Below are 22,814 nucleotides of genomic sequence, written 5' to 3' on the forward strand. Positions count from 1 at the left end.
CATAATGCTTCTAATTGCCCCAATGTTCCTTGTGATAGATATGATGGATATGAGAATGTGCATGCAAATTTTGTTGATAATAATGATTTTGGACCTAGATTTAATGCTCAAAAGAATGTTGGGAATATGAATTATCACAATCATGGGAGCTATGATAATTATAACCAAAATAGTGGTTATGGTAACCATGTGACCCAAGAATTTTATGGTAACCATAATAACTTTTGTTGTAATGATCAAAGCCATGGCCAAGAATATGGGGATCATGGCAACCATAATCAAAATTCCGGCCAAAATCATGGTAAGGGTAATTGGAGTATTCAAGGTAGGGGAGATTTTCAAAATGATGTTCAAAGAGATAACCCACCCCAAATTACTCCAAAGACTTAAAGCCAAGGTGTTGATTTTTATGCTCAACAATCCCAATTGAATAGGCTAGAGAATTTCATGATGGCTCAATCCGAGAAGTTGAATGAATTCACATTGTCTTGTAACAAAATGTTTGAGTACCTATTTATTCATGGAAAGAAGCTTGAGAACCAAATTGTTCAACTAGCTTACCCTTTAAGAGATTGTGGTAGTCCATCTTCTTTACCCTCACAAGAAGTTGACTCTAGGGAACCGATGTGTGCTAGCTATGACCACTAGGAGTGGTAAGGTCCTTAAAGAGAGTTTTCCTAGGAAGAGTAAGGAGAGTGAAAAGGAGAGCGATCCGAGTGAAGGGAATAAGAATGAAGAGCCTAGCAAGATGAGTGAGGATTCCAATGATAAGCCTAAAGAGAAAAAGCGGAAGCAAGACGAGGTTTACAAACCTAGACTTCCTTACCCCCAAAAGCACAATAGGCACAAATTGGATGAGCAATTTGGGAAATTCATCGAGATGCTTAAGCAACTTCATCTTACTCTTCCTTTCACTGATGTTGTAGAACAAATGCCAAACTATGCTAAGTTTCTTAAGGAAATTTTGAGCGGTAAGAGAGATTGCAATATGGTGGAACCGGTGAATTTAGGGGAGTGTTTTAGTGCCTTTATTCAAAATGACTTACCCCAAAAGTTGAAAGATCTCGGAAATTTCTCCGTACCTTGCAAAATCAAAGGAAAATTGTTCCATAATGCTCTTTGTGATCTTGGTGCTAGTGTTAGCATCATGCCTTATTCCGTTTTTAAGAAACTTAAGCTAGGTGATCTCCCTCCATCCAACATGACCCTTCAATTGGCCGATCGGTCTATTAAGTTTCCAAAGGGGAGGGTTGAGGATGTTCCTCTCAAGATAGGAGAGTTCACCATTCCCGTTGATTTCATTGTGCTTGAGATTGCGGAAGATGACCATATCCCTATCATCTTAGGAAGACCTTTCATTGCCACCTCGGAAGCCTTGATAGATGTTAAGGGAGGTCGTATTACCTTGAGAGTTGGTAAGAATGAGGAAAGTTTTGATTTGAAACCAATGCATGAGTCTTTGTCTCTTGTGAAAGGAATTATGTGTGTTAATTCCCCTTGCTCCATTGATAATGTATGCATGATTGATTCTTCAACTAACGATTTTCTTGAGAATTATGATGATGTGCTTTTTGAGTTGTGATTGCAAGAAGGTTAGTGAAGATAAAATGATGAATCCCAAGGTTATGGACGAGGAGGAAGTTGACATTCCTCATTGGTTTGAACTCTATCCTCAAGATGAAGGTGATGTTTCCATGAGTTTAGATGCTGAGGAACCATCTACAAATAACAACAAGGCAAAGAAAAAAGCTCGAGCTTCTAGGAAAAAGAGGAAGAGAAAGAAGTTGTGGAAAGAAAAGCTTGCATTTGAAAAGTCTTTGTATGAAATCTCATCAAGCAACAACGAGAAGTTGCTAGAAGTTGAAGAGAAATTTGCTCTTTCTGCCACTTTGAAGAAGGTGGTGTTCTTTGACCCTCCATGATTTGGAGGAAGGGTCGAGCTTAGGACCATAAGCAAGCGCTTCCCGGGAGGAAACCCAGAGATCTCTAATTTTTCTTTTTGTTTTTGAATTTTCTTATTTTCCCTTCTTTTAGTTTCTTTTCTTTCACTTTTCTACTTATTTGGATTTGTAGGTTGGATTCTTGGGATTGGATTTCATCAAGTGAGCATGAGGAATGAGAAAGTGTTTTGCGGTTTTTCATGTGTTTATACTCGATATCATCGAAATTTGAGGTAAAAGGGGAAGAATTTTAGTGAGGTAAGATAGGGAATTTTGTGCTTTAAAAGTTGAAGGAAGTTTGTTTTTGGTGGGTTCATGTGGTGCTACCATTATTTTGGGATTTTGAACCCACTAAAATAGGGATTTTGCTACTGCCTATGTTGGTGTTTATCATAATCATTATTTGTGTACCCACCAATGGCCGCGCCCACTGCCATGCCCCTTATCTTCCCCTTCCTTCTTTCTTCTTTCATTTCCCCTTATTTCCTTCTTCTACCTTCGACCCCAATCACCCTCATACCCTCAAAACCGCGCCAACCTTCTTCCATAACTCATCAAATTTCATTTATCAAAAACCTTTGGATTCAAGCCCCTTTGAATCCAAATTTTGTAGTCTAGTGTCTTTTAATTAGCTAGGAGTTTAGTTGGTTACTTAGTGTTACTTTGTATCTTCCCTTTCTTCTCTTTTCGGTTTTGAAGTTACTAACCATTTTCTTTGTTTATAGTTTCTTTTGCTTTTCTTGTTCTCACATGGCTTTTTGATGATGCTCACGATCTTGGAACACAACGAAGGTGGTTCTTTCTATCGCTTTTGTTTATTATGCTAAGCATGGATAGCCCGGTGAGATCTTTCTAATTTTTCTCTTTATTTTCTTTGGATGCATAGATTAGGATTAGTTTAGGGGAAGCTGAATGGTTCGAAGATGATTGCTTGTTAACACGTAATGTGTTTGGGATCGATAACGATGTTGTCATTCGATCACTTGTATGTCGATTGGGATATATGTGTTTAACTTGCTTTCTAGTTGTCTTCTCCATTTCTCCTATTCTTCCTTTATCTTTGACTTTCCTTTTCTTTTCTTTTACTTTTCTTTTCCTTTTATATTCCTTTGTCCTTGTTTTGGTTTGTGGTATGATTTTTAGGCTTATTTTTCATTTTTATTTCTTTATGAGTTGGACTTTGTACATTGGACTTTGTCTTTTGCATGATTTTCTTCCTAGGTGGTAAAGGTATGCACGGTTTGAGACTATGTTCGGTTGACTCTTGGATAGGTGTATGCTAGGGTAGTTGGTTTGAACTAGGAGGATCTTGAAGCCGGATTCTACTTGTTTGTGGCATGCTTAGTAGTTGCTCCCTATAGTCAATTTGACACCACTAGTGACTTTTTGCTACATCCATGTGAGGTTCACCGTTTTTCAAGCCTTCAACCTATTTTGTATGAGCGGCGTGGATCCTTGACTATGCAAACCTAATCTATAAAGCTTGATGTATGATTCTTAAACCCGAGACCGAGCTATCTAGGGAGGACAAAGCTGGCACCTTTTTCGGGGTGGTATTTTTCATTCTTAGGATAGTTTATATCATCTTTATTTTTGGGTTTACATTTGCCTTCTTGCAACCATTTGAGCCTTATACCTTCTTTTCAAGCCACATCTTTAGTTCTTTGGCCTTTTGTTTCATTTTCTTTCTTTTCTTGGTTTTTGTGAAGCAAATTGATCATAGTTGAAGGAGTTTGTGGTGGAGAAGTTGGAAATTTGGTTTTTATGAGTGCAAGATTGTGTTAAGTTTTCTTTGCGAATAATGGCATGTGTTTGAGAAAAAGCCGTCCTTAATCATAAAGGCATGGACAAATAAATTGCATTATAGAAAAAGGTGTCTGAATTTAGCAAAAGGCAAGGACATTGCAAGTTTAAGTATAAGAAAAAAACAAAAAAAAAATCGAAAAAGTGAAAAATTCAAAAATATTTTGATGTATTCTTTTCTCCTTCTAAGCATTGAGGACAATGCTTCATTTAAGCTTGGGGGAGAAGCGTTTACGCTTTTTGTATATATTTCTTGTGAGTATAGCTTCAAATAAGCTTGGGGGTGTACGTATTTTTGTTTGGATTGGTGATTACTTTATTGTGATTCTAAGAAAGGGCCCATTCTTTGCTTCACTATTAGGAAAACCACCAAATTTCAAATTTTAGCCTACCTTCACCCTTTTATGCCTTACGTTACAACCTTTGGAAAAGACCTTTCAACCTAGAAAGTTGAGTCACTATTCGGGGGAGGGAATCATGGGTCATTGCCTAAGGAAAGGGGATGCATAGTCAAGATTGTCGAGTAGCCTAAATAAATCTCTTTTTCCGGTTCCTTCGAGGAATCATTGGGATGCTCACTAAGGGGAGATTTGAGACTAGTGGGGAGAACGTGGTAAGATCGTTTGGGATGAATTTGGATTGTGATGTCTAGTTCCTATGCCTAGAATACCCTATGTTTCAATCAACCTTAGATATCTTGAAAAGTGCATACCTTAATTACTTGGGAAAGATTTTTATTCATTTGCACTATAGTCTCTTTGTAAGTCCATTTCGCAAAGGTTTTATTTTCCTTTTTCCTTTTCTTTTTTTTTATGGTTTTGCCTCTTTGATGTTGGTGGAGAGTTGTGGGTAAACTCTTAGGACACCCTTACGAGACCTCACTCGTCCTCATAGGCGACTTTGGGGTTTAAAGAGCTTGTTGTAGCTAAAAACAACCGTGATTCCTACGACAGTGAGTCTTAGTGTACATTCTCATCTTGAGTCTTTCTTTTTCATTTTTAATAAATTTTTCATCCTTATTCTTTCTTGCTTTGTTTTGCTCGAGGACGAGCAAAATTTTAGCTTGGGAGAATTTGATGAGTGACATTTATGGCACTCATTTGATCTCTTTTTGGATGAATTTCATTTCATTTTGTAGCTCTTTTCCTTAGTTTTCCTTAGTTTTGCTCTTTATTTCTTTACTTTGTGCTTTTCGTAGTTAGTTTCTTTATTTTGTGCATTTCCTTGTTTATTCGTTGTTTTTCTCTATTATTTGTTTGTTTTCATTTGTTTTTAGGTTATGATCGAGCATCCAAAGATTTCCGAGCTTCCCTTCAACATTTATCATCACATTGGATGCCTTGTGCTAGCATTTTGAGCTTCAAGTTTAGAGGAACTCGAAGGGCAAGTCTCAAGACCGGTGCACGCATGCGGTGGGGGCATCATCTATGCCACAAACCCACCAAAATGCTCATATACTTTCTGCCTACTTTCATGTTCATCACCATCACCAAGTTGTGTGCACAAGGATGATCAAGATAGAAGAAGGGGAGGAGGAGACCCTCCTAGGTGCGGGCGCACAAGAGGCGCGTGCGGGCGCACCCCCCTGGGTTTGTGCCCGTACCCTTTCTCGTGCGCCTACTCTTCTTTCCTATGTGCGGCCGCATCTCCGTGGGTCTATTTTTGGACGTCATAACCAACTTCTCTGTAGTTAGTTTTACTAGATATAGTTTTCCTTCTATTTTTTTTGAAGGAGGAGAATTAGTTTAGATTGAATTTTGGGTAGAGAGAGAAAAACACTTGTTCTTAGATTTTTAGAGAGAGAAACTTTGGACTTGATGATTGATGATTGAAGATTGCTACATTTGGTTTGATTTCTATCAAGTTTGTAAGAATTCTTTACTCTTTAATACAATCTATTGTTTGATTTCATTTGTTTTGTTGATTGATTAAGTATGTTGATAGTTTGATTGATTTAGTTTGATTTCAATTGATGAATATGAATTTGTTGATTGGTTTAGCTTTGATTTTGATGTTCTTAATGGATTGTGAGTAGTTTGATTACTAGGGTAATGGTGAAGCATGTATTAGTAATGAATTGAAGTTAATTTGGGCAAATTGATTGAGTTGATAATGTGATTAAATTGGTTGATTGATTTTGTGCATGTGTGTGTTTGATTTAGGCTTGATCAACCTAGTTATTCACACTAGATTGCATTGTAAGTTCACATTGATACGGACCATTGATTTGTTGCTTGCAATTACACGATTGAGGTATCTTGTGACGTTTCCTAGCTAGAGTTTATCGTAGTTGGCGCTAGTTAGACCTCTAGGAGAATAGCTTGATATGCTTTTTTGGTTGCAATATTGATTTTCCCTCACATTGCTTGACTTAATTGATTGACTTCCCAAATTAATTGATTTCATTATGAATGCATGTAGATCCTAGCCCTAGTGTTTATTATCTTTGATTTCTACAAGTCTATTTGTTGTGATTAGCTTTAGTTTTTGCTTTACAACCCCACTTTCGATTTCGGAACAGCTTAGCGCATGACAATAGACATTCACTCACTATTCTTTTGGGTTCGACCCTTGACTTGCTAATATACTTGTATAGGGGTTGGTTGAGTGTATAAATTTTGTTTGACCGGTTGGGGAGGGTAGTCCAACGACCTACCATTTCGCCATCGATCAGGAAGCCGCCTCCTCTAATGGAACCGGCGATGATGAGGCCGGTGAAGGGTCAAGGGCCGAATCGTCTAGCTCTGACCAGGATAACTTTGCGGCTGACTATCAGCAGCCGCCTAAAGTCGCTGACCACCCTAAGCCCAAAAGGACTAGAATGCAGCCGGGTGACATTGCCTTATTAAAGAGCGGCTTTAGGGCTTTCAAAGAGAAGCGCCCCTTTGGAAAGGGGTGGGATATCATCATCCCGCCTGCTTACGCAATAATGGCATGGGACGATGACATTGAGAATGCAGACCATTATTTCGTCTTCTACGAGGCGGTTATAGAAGCCGGCCTCCGGTTCCCCCTCCATACTTGGATTAGGAATATCCTGAAGGGGTATGATTTAGGAGTTTGGCAGCTCACCCCCAACTCGTGGGTGAACATTTTGAGTTACATCGCCGCCTGCGAGCTCCAGAACATAAACCCCAGCTTCTCCGCCTTCGCTCACATGCATTACTTAAGCAAGGCACCAGGCGGTCATGGGGCATGGTACACTCTTTCCACCTTGCCCCAATACTTGATGAGTTTGGACAAGTTGTCCAAATGGTCCGGGTGGAAAGATAAGTTTTATTTGATTTCTTCTCCAACTCTGAGACACAACAGGACACTGCGTTGGTACAACACAGCACCGGCTCTTCTTTGAAGGAAATGCCCTCTCCCGGAGCTATCTACTAAGGCCCGGGAGCAGATAATAGAGTCGGGTTTCTTTGAGACCACAACTGAGCCCATGGCAGACGGGACTCATGTTATAGTTCCCAAAAACTGGATCCCCCATCCGGACTATTTCAAAGACGAATGCTTCTTGTTCGCCTGTGGGTTAAGTCCCATGTTTCCCAAGGGTAAATCCACTTACATCCGGAGCGTTTGTTATTTTATTCTTCTATTACAAACTTTCCATAATTTCTTCTAACTTGAATTCTATTCATGCAGCCAACGCCTTGAAGATGGTCGATCCGGCAAAACTCCGGCTAAGTCGGTGGCGCTGCTGCGCAAGGAGTCTGCTCTTGCCAAGAAAGCAGCCGTTGGCGCTAAAGAGTCTAAGAAAGGCGGGGTAAGACCGCCTGACTTTGTATCAATATATAGGAAAAATACACTTTAATAATCTCAACTATGGGCGATTTACCTACAATAATCCCAACCACCGTTTATTCTACAATAATCCTAACTATTAGGTCGGTTTTCCTCCAGCGGTCCTAAACCGGTCAACAAAAGTCGTAGGTTGTTTGACACGTGTCAGCGTGTGAGTGGTTCCAAAAAAAATACAAAAAATAAAAAGAAAACTAAAAAAAAAAAAAAACTGGCAGCCACCTCCACTACCTGCCGCCCAAACACCACCTCCAGCCCTAACCACCACCTCCACCTCCTGCCGAACACCTAAATCGCACCACCTCCAGCCCTAACCACCACCTCCACCTCCTTCCAACCACCTAAATTGCACCACCTCCAGCACCAACACCCCCGAAACCCCTGAATCGCACCACCAACACCCCCGAAACCCTTAAATTGCACCACCAACAACCCCAAAACCCCTAAATTGCATCACCAACATCCCCGAAACCCCTAAATCGCACCACCAACTGCACCCCCAAAACACCTAAATCGCACCACCACCACCCCCTTGCCCGGGAAACCCTTGCGCGTCACGACCAGCCGCACCCCCAAAACCCTAACCTGTGAAACCACCAACAGCCCCAAATCGCCCCAAAACCCTTGCCCGTGAACTGATTGAAGCTTGAATTCGCGACACCCCGCCGGAAATTGCTCCGCGAGATCGCAGGCGGTGGTCGAATGTTAGCTACAGGGCTGGGATTCGGGATGGTCGATCTCCCGGTGGTCAGATTTGGGAATAAAGGGTGGTTGTCGTGGCTGAAGGGAGGAGGGGGTGGGGGGCTAGGCTAAGCTGATATTTCTTTTTTTTTTTCTTTTTTTTTTTAAATTAAGCGAATCATGTTCTGACATGTGGCAATTAAAAAACCAAAAACAAAATGTTTACCATTTCAGCAGGTAACCGGTTTTTGGGATTGCTGGAGGAAACTGACTTAATAGTTGGGATTATTGTAGAATAAACGTTAATTGGGATTATTGTAGGTAAATCGCCCATAGTTGGGATTATTAAAGTGTATTTTTCCTAATATATATATATATATATATATATATATATATATATATATATATATATATATATATATATATATATATATATATATATATATATATATATATATATACTTACTAAGGCAGTTTGCCGGTTGGGTATACTCAACCTTTTTCATTTTGCAGACTCTGTAAAGCGTGTGCCACGATCCTTCTCCAAGCTTTTCAAAAGGTAAGGAGAGGACCTAGAAAAAGCTCCAGCTGCGAAGGCCGCTAGAAAGGACCCTCCTCGGTCAAACACTTTTGCCAAATCCGATCGTCCCACGACCGGTGGCAAATCTCCTGCTGCTATGAAGATTCTGAGCGAAAGCTCAGAGTGTTCGCAGCAGAAAGCGTCGGATGCCTCTACGACATCGAAGGGTGGCATACCACCTAATGTTGCAGCCGGTGCGGCAACAACCGGGGAGGAGGAGAAGACTACGCCCCATCTGGATACCCAAGGTAAGGGAAAGATTGAAATACCTTGGCCACTTGACTTCATGAGAGTGAAGACTAAGGTAGACCCCTCCGGGGGTTCAGTCAGCAGCCGACAGTGGATGAATGCCAACTATGTTGCCTCTTACTCACAGAGTACTACTTTTAGTGCAGATCTTTCATCCGACGAGCCAGATCTTGCTGGATTCGCAAAACGGATGGTGAGGACCCTCACCCAGTTATAGAAGAATTTCATACTTGATCTGCAGGTAGTGGACTTCGACCGGATAATGGGCCAGCTGGCTGAGGTAAAGAATCCCACAACCCTGATATCTTTTCTTTATTTTAACTAAGTATATCATAATCCGGCTGTTCTTTTCTTAGGTAATGCTGAGAGTGGACGGACTCCGGGGCCCCTTCAGGCGGAAACGGGAAGAGGTAAATGACGCCAAACGGAGGGCCCTTGAAAACCTCAACTCTGCTGAATATGCTAATTATATGTGTGATTTAAAGATTAAAGCAGTAGAGTTGAAACAGAAGGAGCTGATCCGGAGCTTCACGGCTGCAAACGATGAAGCCACCAGCCGGGCTGATGACCTTGAGCAAAAGCTGAAGGATGCCAAATTTGAACTCAAGGCATTAGAAGATGCCGATAAGGAAAACGCCCAACTCCAAGCAGACGTCTCCCGCCTGGGCGTTGAGATCGTCAATTTGTGGAACAAGCAGTCGGATGAGATCACCCAAGAGCAAAAACGGCTAATGGAGGAAAATGAGCGGGATAATGCAGCCCGCCTGAAAATCACTTGGAGCCTCCTCTACCGAGATATAGATTTTGAAGTCTATAAACTCAGGTATGATTACGCCACTGAGGTGTATGATGCCCAAGTGCTGGGTGAGGCTCCTCCGCCTCGCTTCCGAGATTGGGCTGCCGAGCAGGGATATGAAGTCTCTGATACTGAGGAGCCGGCGGCGGATGAAAAAAATGAAGGCCCAATTGGCCAATATCAGTCGGAGCAGCAGCATCCACCTCAGCCCTAGGCGAGCCTCCCCAAATTCTGCGGCAGTATGCCAATTACTTTCTTTGCCGGCTTATATGCCATGTAATGTTGTATCTTTACCAACTACGGAGTTGGGTTAACAATTTGTTTTTTGCTTCTTCACCGGATGTGACTCCGGTTAACACTTATTCTGGCCTTTGTGCCATTTTCAATATTAATGAACTATTCCGACTCAGTCGGTTGTTTATACATGTTTGTGTTTGAATTTTTCAATTTGAATTTTGCGTATATTTGCAATTCTTTAATATTTTTCCTAACTTAAAAAAGCATGCGGCAATTTGCAGTCCGGGTGCTCTTGCCCCTGGACGGCTGTGTGGTTGGTTTCATTTTAACTTGATTGATTGGCTTGAAAACACTTGATACTTGAAGAAGTATGAAATGTTTTTAGGCCAATCAATCACAATGGTGATTGCCCCAAACCAAGTGCACATCCGGCCATTAGAACGGGTGCATCGAGTCTCTTATCCAGACGGTAATATTTCGTCTAGGATTATTATATAGCCATTACACAAAGTCTTTTGCCCCAATTGGGAGATAATGCAATTTTGGAACGAATAATCTAAGTGACAATTTTTGCCGACAACCGACTGATGCCTCGGGGCATCCGGTATTCGGTAACTTAACCGTTTCCCATAGATTATTCTAGTCAGACGACTATGAGTTGACTAATTTGGTCGTTCAATTTTCGCCGTCTGCATAGGAACGTAGAACCGACAAGTAGTCTTTACTCTGTGACGATTGCACCCGGAGGAGTGTTGCCGGACGCCATTGTCCATGTTGGGACAGGCGGTTTTATATAATAAGCAATCATCCGGCCATTTGGCCTTTGGTCTCATTTGAGACCGGTTGTGTAGCCACTAAGCGTTTTTGTACTTAGTTTTTTAAGCTGGCCATTGGCCACGCAATATCATATTTATATTAAATGTCAATTTAGTTGGTTAAACAATTTGTCCGTCTGGGTATTACCCAGGCGGAAGGGTAAGTATAACATTAAATTTCACTAAGTTTCAAACTTAGTTGATTAAACTGGTAATCCGTCTGAGTATTACCTAGGCGAATAGATAATTATATAATTGAATCTACACTAAGTGTCAAACTTAGATTGTCAAACATGAGTTCCGTCTGAGGATAACCCAGGCGGATAAATAATAGCAAAACAATTTTGTAAACAAAGTCTGATTTCTCATTGATTGACTCACTGTTTACAAAAAATTTACATTTCTCAGAAGTAGTACTTTTATAAGTTATCTACATTCCAAGTTCTAGGCAGACGCCGGCCGTCTGGAGTTACCAGACGGTAGGTGCCATCCCTGACTTCTTCATAAATCCGGTAGGGGCCTTCCCAATTATGAGTTAGCTTTCTAGCTTCATTGGCCCTACCGGTTGCCTTCATTTTTTGTAACACAAAGTCGTCAACTTTAAAAGGACACTTGCGCACTTTCTTGTTGTAGGCTTTGGTCATTCTCAGATGGTATATCTCATGGCGCAGGGCAGCATTGCCCCTACGTTCCGGGAGGGAGTCCAATGCTAGCCGCATGGCCTCCCAGTTTGCCTCTTCATCATAAAGAATGACTCTTAGAGTCGGCTCGTAATGTTCAATGGGAAAGACGGCTTCAGCACTGTATACCATAAGAAATGGGGTTTCACCGTTTGCCCCTTTGGCAGTAGTCCGGATGGCCCATAGGACATGAATTAGCTCTTCTGCCCATAAGCCACCGGCTCTTTCAATTTTCTTTTTTATGTCGTCTGAGATGAGTTTGTTGAAGGCTTCAACTTGGCCGTTTGCTTGGGGTCGGCCGACTGATGAAAAACAATGTGAGATGCCCTGATCTCCCAACCAAGTCTTAGGATGAGGTGTTTCAAACTGAGGGCCATTATTAAACACCATAGACATATATACCCCGAACCGGGTGATGATGTTCTTCCAAATGAAAGAGATGACATCCTTTGTCTTGTTGTTCTTGACCGGCTCAGCTTCTACCCATTTGGTGAAATAATCCACAGCCACCAAAATGTAACGCTTTCTTCCTGGAGCAGGCGTATAAGGACCCAAGATATCCATGCCCCATTTAGCAAACGAGACTGGGTTGTGGATTGCCGTCAGATTAGTAGTCGGGCGGTGAATAAGCTTTCCAAACCACTAGCATTTGTCACATCTCTTCACCAACTCTTTAGCGTCTGCTTCAAGAGTAGGCCAAAAGTAATGCCACTTGGCTCTGACGGCTAGGGACCTGCCGCCTATATGAGAGGCACAATACCCAGCATGCAATTCTTCAAGAACTTCTTTCCCCATTTCTAGGGTAACACACTTCAATAGAGTTTTAAGGAAACCCACCTTGAAGAGCTCTCCGTTTCTCAACTCGAAGTTTGCTGCTCGCTTTTTCATGACGGCTGCTTCCTGTGATGAATCAGGAAGTATGCCGTCTACTAAATATGCCCGGATGCCATCCATCCAGGTAGAGCTTCGGTCTAGGATTCCAATGGGCTCTTCATATATATTTCTCTTTTCAAGAACTTCCCAAAAGACTGACCGAGGCGTATCACAGCATGTGGATGAAGCCAATTTGGACAACACATCCGCCTGGTTGTTATCTGACCTGGGTACTTGACTTAGACGGAATTCCTCAAGTGCCCCGGCCTCTTCTTTGACTGCCTGCAGGTATTTGATCATAGCTGGATGAGTTGCCTCATATTTTCCCTCATACTGGCTAACGACCAACTGTGAATCAGAGTAGGCATCAAATTTAGTTGCCCCTTGATATGTCCATTTTATATAGTGTTTTATCCCCGTCCCTTGGTCGTTATTAGTAGTGTTTTTGGCTCTTTCGGGTTGGTTGGAGAGCGATCGAGTACATTCTTTACTCGCCACATAAATGAGAGTTGAGTGTGTGAGCACTAATCTTGAATTCTATATGCTCTTGTGGTTTGCTCTACTTGACAATTGTTGGGGAGGAAGGGTGATTAGATGAATAAGATTGATTGATGTTGAAGCGTGTTCATTAGATTTGCCTTGAATCGTTGGTTTTTGATTTTATTATTGGGGTGAAGTATGTTTTATATGTTCATTGATGAGCTCTTTGCTTAGGGACAAGCAAAGGTTTGGCTTGGGGGAGTTTGATATGTCCATTTTATATAGTGTTTTACCCCCGTCCCTTGGTCGTTATTAGTAGTGTTTTTGGCTCTTTCGGGCCACTTTAATTACTAATTTGTGTGTTCTAGTGTTTTCGTAGTTTTAGTTGTATTTTACAGGAAATTGCACTATTGGAGTATTTTTCCGGGCTTTATGGATCGACTACGGAAGCTAGAAGGACACGACCACTCTTGAAGCCCAGGATCGGTGAGAGCCGGTGATTAAGGGCTCGGTATGTGATACCGGGGCTATTGGATCAATTAATCAAGACCCGATGAGGAAATTAAGATTGGGCCGAGGAATCGAGCCCAATCGAAATCCAAGCCTCAGAGAAGAAGCCGGGCCCGATCGGACAAGCATACGCCCGATCGGGCGAGTGCACGCAAAAGCAAGCCTCAGGAAGAAGCGCGCCCGATCGGGTGAGCGTAGGCTCGATCGGGCGCAGCATACCAAGCAAGGGCAGAGTGAAAAGGCAGGCCCGATCTGGCGGCCCTTCGCCTGATCGGGCGCGTGTTTTTCTTAGTAGCTGATTAGTTTAGTTTTAATTCTTGTTTTAGGAAAGGTTTAAATACAATTATGTACGGAATTATTAGCTGACCTTCTTTCTTAGACTTTCTCTCTCTACTTAGTATTTTCTCTCTCTTAAATTCTCTCTAAACTTTTGTTCTTAATACTTCCTTTAATTCCAGATTTATTCTTGGTACAATTTCTTCCCTTTTAATTTAAGCTATTTTAATTGCTTTCTTGATTTTGCTTTTAATTATTTACTTGATTAGCTTAGTTATGATGATTAGTGAGTAGTTCCATTCTAGGGTTTATGGGGATCCATAATTAATATGAAGGGATAGTTTTTTATTATTGATTATTGATATTGCATGATAATTTCCTATTGAATTGTTTTAATTCTTTGCAATTAGATTATGAATCGAGCAGATGTAATTTGATTGTGAATGTTTAGCAATATTGAATTGATGAATCGAGCAGATGTTGATTTAATATTAAAGGCTAATTTTAATAGGAACTTAGGTCTAGTAAATTGCGAGAGCCTGTTAGATCTATATTGATTAATAAATTGCGAGAGCCTGTTAATCATGTTATATGTGCATTGTTAATAATTAATTACTTCGTTCTATCCCGAAATATTAATTATTGGTGAACCTGTGACCCTAGGCTTCCTTATTATTGTTTCTTTACCCCCTAAATTTATTCTTCGTAGTATAGAACTCATACCTAAAAATATTGGTTACTTAGATAATTTAGATTATAATAATTAATTAGAATTAAAAAGACCTGTTTCCCTGTGGAGTTCGATCCTACTTCCCTATCTACTTTAGTTAGTGATTTAGGTAATTATTTTTTATTAGGGGATACGACTTTACCCTGTCAAAATTTGACTTCATTGTGGAAAATCGAGTGAAGGAAAAGATATGTCGGGCAAAGCTCGCCCGATCGGGCGGAGCTCGCCCGATCGGGCGTGTAACTGGAGTTCTGGAAAATCGTTTGTTCGCCCAATTGGGCGAAGCTCGCCCGATCGGGCGCGCCTTCAGCCACGACCCGTTTATTTTCTTTTCTCTTCTTTCTTTCCTCTCTTTCTCCTTATTTCATCTTCTTCATTTCACTTTCTCTCTCTAAAACCTCCATTTTAAAACCTTCAACCTACACTTCAATTCATGATCTTCTCCAATTCTTCCATCCAAACTCAAAAATTATTACATATTCCAACTCCTCTCATCTTCCTCTACAATCTACACTAATTTTCCACTACTTTCTCTCAAATTTTCTCAAACCCTAAGAGAGAGAAACCTTCAATTTCCTACTATTTTACAAGAAGATGGCCACAAAACGTTCAAGGAATCAAAGGGGTGAGAGTTTGAGGGCACCACAACCAACGGTCAACCCGAATCTTCAAATTCCAGGATGGGAGGAGGTTGTCATTACCTCGGAGGAGCAACGGGTTAGATTGGTCAACCTCATCGATCGCCAGGTAATCTCTACCCGTTTTATTCATCATCCCACACTAGTTAGGTTAGGCCTAGATAAATATTTGGAAAAATTGTTCAAAGGTATAGGCATGAGTGGTTTCTTTCAAATGTGCCATGATACATATGACTACTTAACATTGGAATTTATTTGAAGTTTTAATGTTATTAAAATGAATGCACTAATTACTCATGTACAATTCCGATTGTTAAACAACGATGTGAGACTAACTCTTAATGAATTTGGAAAGTTGTTTGATTTAAAATCAGATAAACCAATTGAACCCTCTCAAGACCACACCGTCGTGGTCTATAAGAGGCTAACTGGGGAGGATTTAGTGAACCTCCAGCATGCCAAAGGGACGTGGATTCAACATCCCATCCCAAAACTTTGGCGTAGATTTGCCGGCCTCACTATTTTTGGGAGGCATGAACCGGCAAATGTTAGGATAGATGAATTGGAACTATTTGCATCCTATGTAATTCCTACCGCTGAAAATTTGAACATACCCCATAGGATAGCCAATCACTTCCAAAGGGCGGCCAATGCGGCCGAGGCTAGTATGTCTAGGGCACCTATTTATTTTGGGGGGTTAATGACCCACATTGCTAGGAAACACCTAGGTTGGAACCCGGATGGGCATAGGAAAGTTGTGGGATCGAACCTCATGGACCTACCCTATTTAGGGAGTTTGAACTAGGTGCAACCTGTGGGGAGTGATACTTGGTGGATAGTCCACCGACAATCGGGTAGGAGAGACCAAGCCTTTACCTTACCCAACCCCGCCTTGACCAAATTTAAGAGGGGGAAGCCCTCTTATACTTTCGAGATAAATGGTCAAGGTGAGGTTCAACCACCTCACCCTTCACCACAACCCCATCATTCCCCCATTCACCATTCACCACACTACCAACCACCTCCACCCTTCACCTATGGCATACCCACTACCTCGGTCGATTACAACGTCGACTCCAATGCCCCATATGACTTTTCCGCTTTTAGGAGCCAATTAGACCGCATCGAGACAGGGCAAGGGAGAGTTAAGGGTATGATGCAAAACCTAGACTCTAGGTTAAGCACCTTAGATGGGTGGGTTGGTTACATAGAGAGGAACCTAGGGAGGGGCCTTTATCCCATGTATGATGATTACGCCCGTCGGGGGGCTATTCCTCCCGATTCACTTACTCCCGATTGGTTCCAATACCCCCAAGGAGGTTATTCTCACCCTGGTGCATATGGTACTTATGTGGACTACTCTTCGGTCCACGGATATGGGGGTGATGCTCCTTTTGGGGGTATGGGTGGGAATGTGGACCCTAACTACTTTGCAGGTGGTTCGGGGTATGGAGGTGGTGGCTCTAGCCATGGAGAAGCCGGTTCTAGCCACGGCGGGGGCTATTCGAGGATGGATGAGGATGAGGAGTAGGCTACTCTCCCAAGTCAATGAGGTTATTGCTTGATTTGGCTTGGGGGGTGTTCTTTTACTTGGTAATTCTCTTCCTTTTCTCTCTTATTTGCTTTCTAGTATAGTTTTTATTTCTTTCATAGTGTAGTTTTTATTGCTTTCTTTATATATGAAAAATACAAAAAAATTGAAAAATAAAAAAATTCAAAATTACGATCCAATGAATTGTAAATCATGCTTCCCTGTGCCCCATACTTGAGAAAAATTGTTTTGATTCTTGGTATTTGATGATGAATATTGTGGATTAGTTGATCATGATTTGATGTTTGATTGCCCTGAAACTTTAACATGCGTCAATTCTGCCCAACTACTTGTGAATATAGTGCTTGACTAGTTCATTTGGTAAGGAATGTGTGATAGTTCCATAGTTCCTGGTATGTCAATGAATTTGAGTATTGGTTTGCAACTATAAGTAATGTTTATATGATTCATTATTACGCACATTGTGGAGGACGAAGGCATTTGTTCTTTTAGGTAGCCTCCAGATATTGTAGATACATTTGTTCCCTTCTTGCTACCCATGTTGTTGCCTTGACCTTTTGTTGTTTATTAGCCGCATTACAAGCCTATTTTGCCCCATTGGTTACTAGTATCAAGCTTGGCTTGGGGGAGCTATTAGTGAGTGAGGTGAGGGAGTTTGTAGTGTGCACATTATTTGCACAATTTGGGTGGGTTTTGAGAAGTAATTTGTTCTTGATCATATTTTTGTTTTGATGAGTTTAAAAGTTGTATATATTTGAGAAAAAAAATAAAAGTGTGATGAAAAAAAAAAGAAGTGAGAAATTTGAAAAAAAAAAAGAAAAAGTGTTTGATGTTCAAATGTTCTAAGTGAAGGTTAATCAAAAGAAAATAAGGAAAAAAGTTGAGTTTCAATGTAAATATTTCAAGTTATGAGTTCAAAGTTTGTTTATTCACTCTATTTCTTTATTATCATATTTTTATGAGTGAAATTGTAAGTGTTGGGATTGTTTATATTGTTTTGAGTATATTTGGTGGATTGTTGTTGGAGTTGGTTATGTTGGAGATGTGTATGATCATTATTTTTGATCATGGGTTTATTAGGATTTGGCTCCCTTTTAGCATAGCTTTTCTCTCACATAATCCCAAATTTATCCTACCTTTACCCTAGCCTTACATTACAAGCTTAAAAGACCTTCCGACCTTGTGCATAGAAGTTATGTAAATGTGAAAGTGTTGTTTATCAATGCAAGTTATGATTTGGCATATTTCGAGTCGACTAGTAGGATGAGCGTTCAATGTTTTTATACACACGAGAGTGTGAGTTGGGAGGGCATTGTTCACATAAAAGGGGTTGGGTGGAGAGCGATCGAGTACATTCTTTACTCGCCACATTAATGAGAGTCGAGTGTGTGAGCACTAGTCTTGAATTCTATATGCTCTTGTGGTTTGCTCTACTTGACAATTGTTGGGGAGGAAGGGTGATTAGATGAATAAGATTGATTGATGTTAAAGCATGTTTATTAATTTTACCTTGAATCGTTGGTTGTTGATTTGATTATTGGGGTGAAGTATGTTTTATATGTTCATTGATGAGCTCTTTGCTTAGGGACAAGCAAAGGTTTGGCTTGGGGGAGTTTGATATGTGCATTTTATATAGTGTTTTAACCCCGTCCCTTAGTCGTTATTAGTAGTGTTTTTGGCTCTTTCGGGCCACTTTTATTACTAATTTGTGTGTTCTAGTGTTTTCGTAGTTTTAGTTGTATTTTACAGGAAATTGCACTCTTGGACCATTTTCCCGGGTTTTATGGATCGACTACGGAAGCTAGAAGGACACGACCACTCTTGAAGCCCAGGATCGGTGAAAGCCGGTGATTAAGGGCTCGGTATGTGATTAAGGGCTCGGTATGTGATACCGGGGCTATTGGATCAATTAATCAAGACCCGATGAGGAAATTTAGATTGGGCCGAGGAATCGAGCCCAATCGAAATCAAAGCCTCAGAGAAGAAGTCGGGCCCGATCGGACAAGCATACGCCCGATCGGGCGAGTGCACGCAAAAGCAAGCGTCAGGAAGAAGCGCGCCCGATCGGGTGAGCATAGGCTCGACCGGGCGCAGCATACCAAGCAAGGGCAGAGTGAAAAGGAGGGCCCGATCGGGCGGCCCTTCGCCCGATCGGGCGCGTGTTTTTCTTAGTAGCTGATTAGTTTAGTTTTAATTCTTGTTTTAGGAAAGGTTTAAATATGATTATGTACGGAATTATTAGCTGACCTTCTTTCTTAGCCTTTCTCTCTCTACTTAGTATTTTCTCTCTCTTAAATTCTCTCTAAACTTTTGTTCTTAATACTTCCTTTAATTCCAGATTTATTCATGGTACAATTTCTTCCCTTTTAATTTCAGCTATTTTAATTGCTTTCTTGATTATGCTTTTAATTATTTACTTGATTGGCTTAGTTATGATGATTAGTGAGTAGTTCCATTCTAGGGTTTATGGGGATCCATAATTAATATGAAGGGATAGTTTGTTATTATTGATTATTGATATTGCATGATAATTTCCTATTGAATTGTTTTAATTCTTTGCAATTAGATTATGAATCGAGCATATGTAATTTGATTGTGAATGTTTAGCAATATTGAATTGATGAATCGAGCAGATGTTGATTTAATATTAAAGGCTAATTTTAATAGGAACTTAGGTCTAGTAAATTGCGAGAGCCTGCTAGATCTATGTTGATTAATAAATTGCGAGAGCCTGTTAATCATGTTATATGTGCATTGTTAATTATTAATTACTTCATTCTATCCCGGAATATTAATTATTGGTGAACCTGTGACCCTAGGCTTCCTTATTAATGTTTCTTTCCCCCCTAAACTTATTATTCGTAGTATAGAATTCATACCTAAAAATATTGGTTACTTAGATAATTTAGATTATAATAATTAATTAGAATTAAAAAGACCTGTTTCCCTGTGGAGTTCGACCCTACTTCCCTATCTACTTTAGTTAGTGATTTAGGTAATTATTTTTGATTAGGGGATACGACTTTACCCTGTCACCCCTGCTGCCTTACACATGTGAATTCCGGCTAGCAGGGCTTCATATTCCGCCTCGTTATTTGAGGCTTGAAACTTAAACCGCAGTGCATATTCAAATCTATCACCCTTAGGGGACTCATATATAATTCCTGCACCGCAGCCGTTCTTCGTCGAGCTCCCGTCTACATGCACTTTCAAAACCTGATCAATGTTATCCGGTTGAGCCGGCCGTGTCATTTCAACAATGAAGTCAGCAAACGCCTGACCTTTCACTGCCTGTTTAGGTTTAAAAGTGATTTCAAGACTTTGCATTTCAGTAGCCCATTTCAACATTCTGTCGGATGATTCCAAGGTAGACATTGGCCGCTTGAGGGGCTGATCAGTATAAATTACCACCGGATGGGCTAGAAAATACGGCTTCAATTTCTTGAAAGCCATATATAGAGCAAGGCAAAAATTTTCAACCATGGGATACCGGAGCTCAGCATTTTTTAGAACATGGCTAATGAAATAGACCGGGAGCTGCATGTCGTCTCTCTCAGCAAGGAGAACAGCACTGAGGGCATGATCTGAGACGGCTAGGTACATGTATAACGACTCTTTGGGAAGAGGGCTAACAAGCCTTGGCAAAGAGTGCAGGTGCTCTTTCAGCTTTTGAAAGGCCGCCTCAGCATCATCCCCCCGTTCAAATCTGGTCTTCTTCTTGATTGCTTGGAAGAAGTAAAGACATTTGTCACCTGACCGGTTGATGAACCTCCCCAAGGCCGCCAGGAAACCAGTTAGTCTTTGCGCTTCCTTGACAGTGCGGGGTGACTTCATGTCAATTATCGCCTATATCTTCTCGGGGTTAGCCTCTATCCCCCTTTGATCAATCAGGAATCCGAGAAACTTCCTAGACTCAACACCAAAGATGCATTTCTAAGGATTTAACATAACCTTATGCCGCCTGAGTGTGGTGAAGGTTTCTCGGAGATCAGCAAGGTGATCCGCCTGCTGCTTGGATTTTACTATCATGTCATCAATGTACGCCTCCACATTCCTCCCAATTTGATTAATGAAGACCGTATTAATCATTCGTTGGAATGTAGCCGGCGCATTTTTCAAGCCAGACGGCATCACAGTGTAACAGAATAATCCCTGATCAGTGACGAAGGCCGTCTTCTCTTGATCTTTCTTCCATAGGGGGTATCTGATGGAAACCGGAGTAGGCATCCATGAAACTCATCAAGGCATGCCCGGCTGTCGAATCGACCAGACTGTCGATCTTTGGAAGTGGGTAACTATTCTTAGGATATGCCTTGTTGAGGTCTGTTTAATCAACACACATACGCCAGGTACCATTCGGCTTCTTTACAAGCACAACATTCGCCACCCAGTCGGGAAAATTACATGGCCGAATGAACCTAGCGTCCGACAGCTTTTTTACTTCAGCAGCTGTCGCCTGACTTCTTTCCTCACCGTGAGTTCTTTTCTTTCGCCGGATGGGCTTCTTTTTAGGATCCACGGCGATTTTATGGACAGCAAGATCCGGGCTAACGCTTAGCATCTCTTCCACTTCAAAGGCAAAAATATCTTTGAATTCTTTCAGCTGGAGGTGCAAATTTGCACCCAATTTAGCATGAGCAGCCATCCCAACCTTAACTGTACGCTCTGGACGGTTGTCGTCCAGAGGTATATCAATATGGTCTCTAGTCGGTTGGGGACGGAGCTCCGCTGACCGCTTCTCGGCCAGTGATTGCTATATTTTCTCTTTCTTCACCTCCACCAGATGCGATGCCTTTCTTTTCATTTCGATTACTGATGGGGCTGGGGCTGGGTCGGCATCCTCGACATTGTCAAGGTCTATTGGTTCCTGCCCTTTGCTGTTTGGAGCCACAGTATCCTTGACGGCTGAGAGGTAGCACTCTCGAGCTGTCTTCTAATCCCCATTCAAGGAACCAACAAAGCCGTCATCCCTCTCATACTTGATGAGCATGAGAGAAGGGATAATTACAGCCTTTGCTTCGTTGAGGGTGGGACGACCCAGAATATTGTTATAGGCAGTCAACTCCTCAACGACCAAGAACTTGATGACTAGGTGTCGTCCTTTTCCTTCTCACCCAGCCGGATTGGTAAATCAACCCTTCCGACTAGGTAAACCATCCCGCCCCCAAAGCCACCCAAGGGGTGGGTAACCGGATGCATGTTGTTAATGTTGTATTTCAGCTTTTGCAGGCACCGGAGACTGATGATGTTTAATGAGTTGTCGGTGTCAATAAGGATTCGTCCAACCAGCTGGTTGGCAACCTTACATTCAATGACGACCGGGTCGTCATGCGGCCGGCGAACGCTACCCCTGTCCTTCTTAGTGATTAGAATGTTTGGGAAGGAGGAGCTAGCAGTCGCCTGCTCATCATCATCTTTGTCCATCTTTCGAAGATAGCTCTTGATGTCCCGGATGGTGGGGCCACCGCATGAGAACCCGCCTGCTATTGTGTAGACCGGCTCCTTAGCAGTGTCCGAACTACTAGCAGGATGGGGTGTCTTAGACTACTGCCCCGGATTCTTCTTATTAGTCCCTTTGGACTTGGAGATATAGGACTTTAACATCCCTTTGTCAGCCAGGCGGTCCAACGCCCGTTGAAGGCTGAAGCAGTCGTTGGTGTCATGGCCAACTTCCTCATGGTATTGGCAGAATTTATTTTTGTTCCTTGATTGAATGAAACTTTTCATTGGATTCGGCTTCTCTAAGGACAGCCGGTCCTTGATCTCCATGAGGATGGAGTTGCAGTCCTTGTTAAACTCGTACTTAGGAACGTACGGTTTAAATTCTTTTTTCTTCTATTGAGACTGCTGGTCAGAATCACTAACCGCCCAGATTTCTTTACTTTTCATGCTCTCTTCTTTCTTCTTGGCCGGCTGAACAGGCCGACTGTCTTTTTGTTTGTCAGATACTTAGAGTTCGACTGGTTACCAGGCGAGCAGAAGTCGGTTGCTTGAATATAGCTTTCCGCCTCCCTTAGGGCCGCCTGTAAAGTGAAAGCCCCTTTTCTGACTAGGTCAAACTTAAAAGTCGACCCGTCTCTCATACCCTTGAAAAAGTCTGTAAAAGCTACCTCGTCAGACAGCCCTTGAATCTGAATTCTGATCAGATTGAATCGCCTGACATAGGAGCGCAATCCTTC

Source organism: Chenopodium album, chromosome 5 (assembly GCF_948465745.1).
Source record: "Chenopodium album chromosome 5, dcCheAlbu1.1, whole genome shotgun sequence".
Lineage (NCBI taxonomy): Eukaryota > Viridiplantae > Streptophyta > Magnoliopsida > Caryophyllales > Amaranthaceae > Chenopodium > Chenopodium album.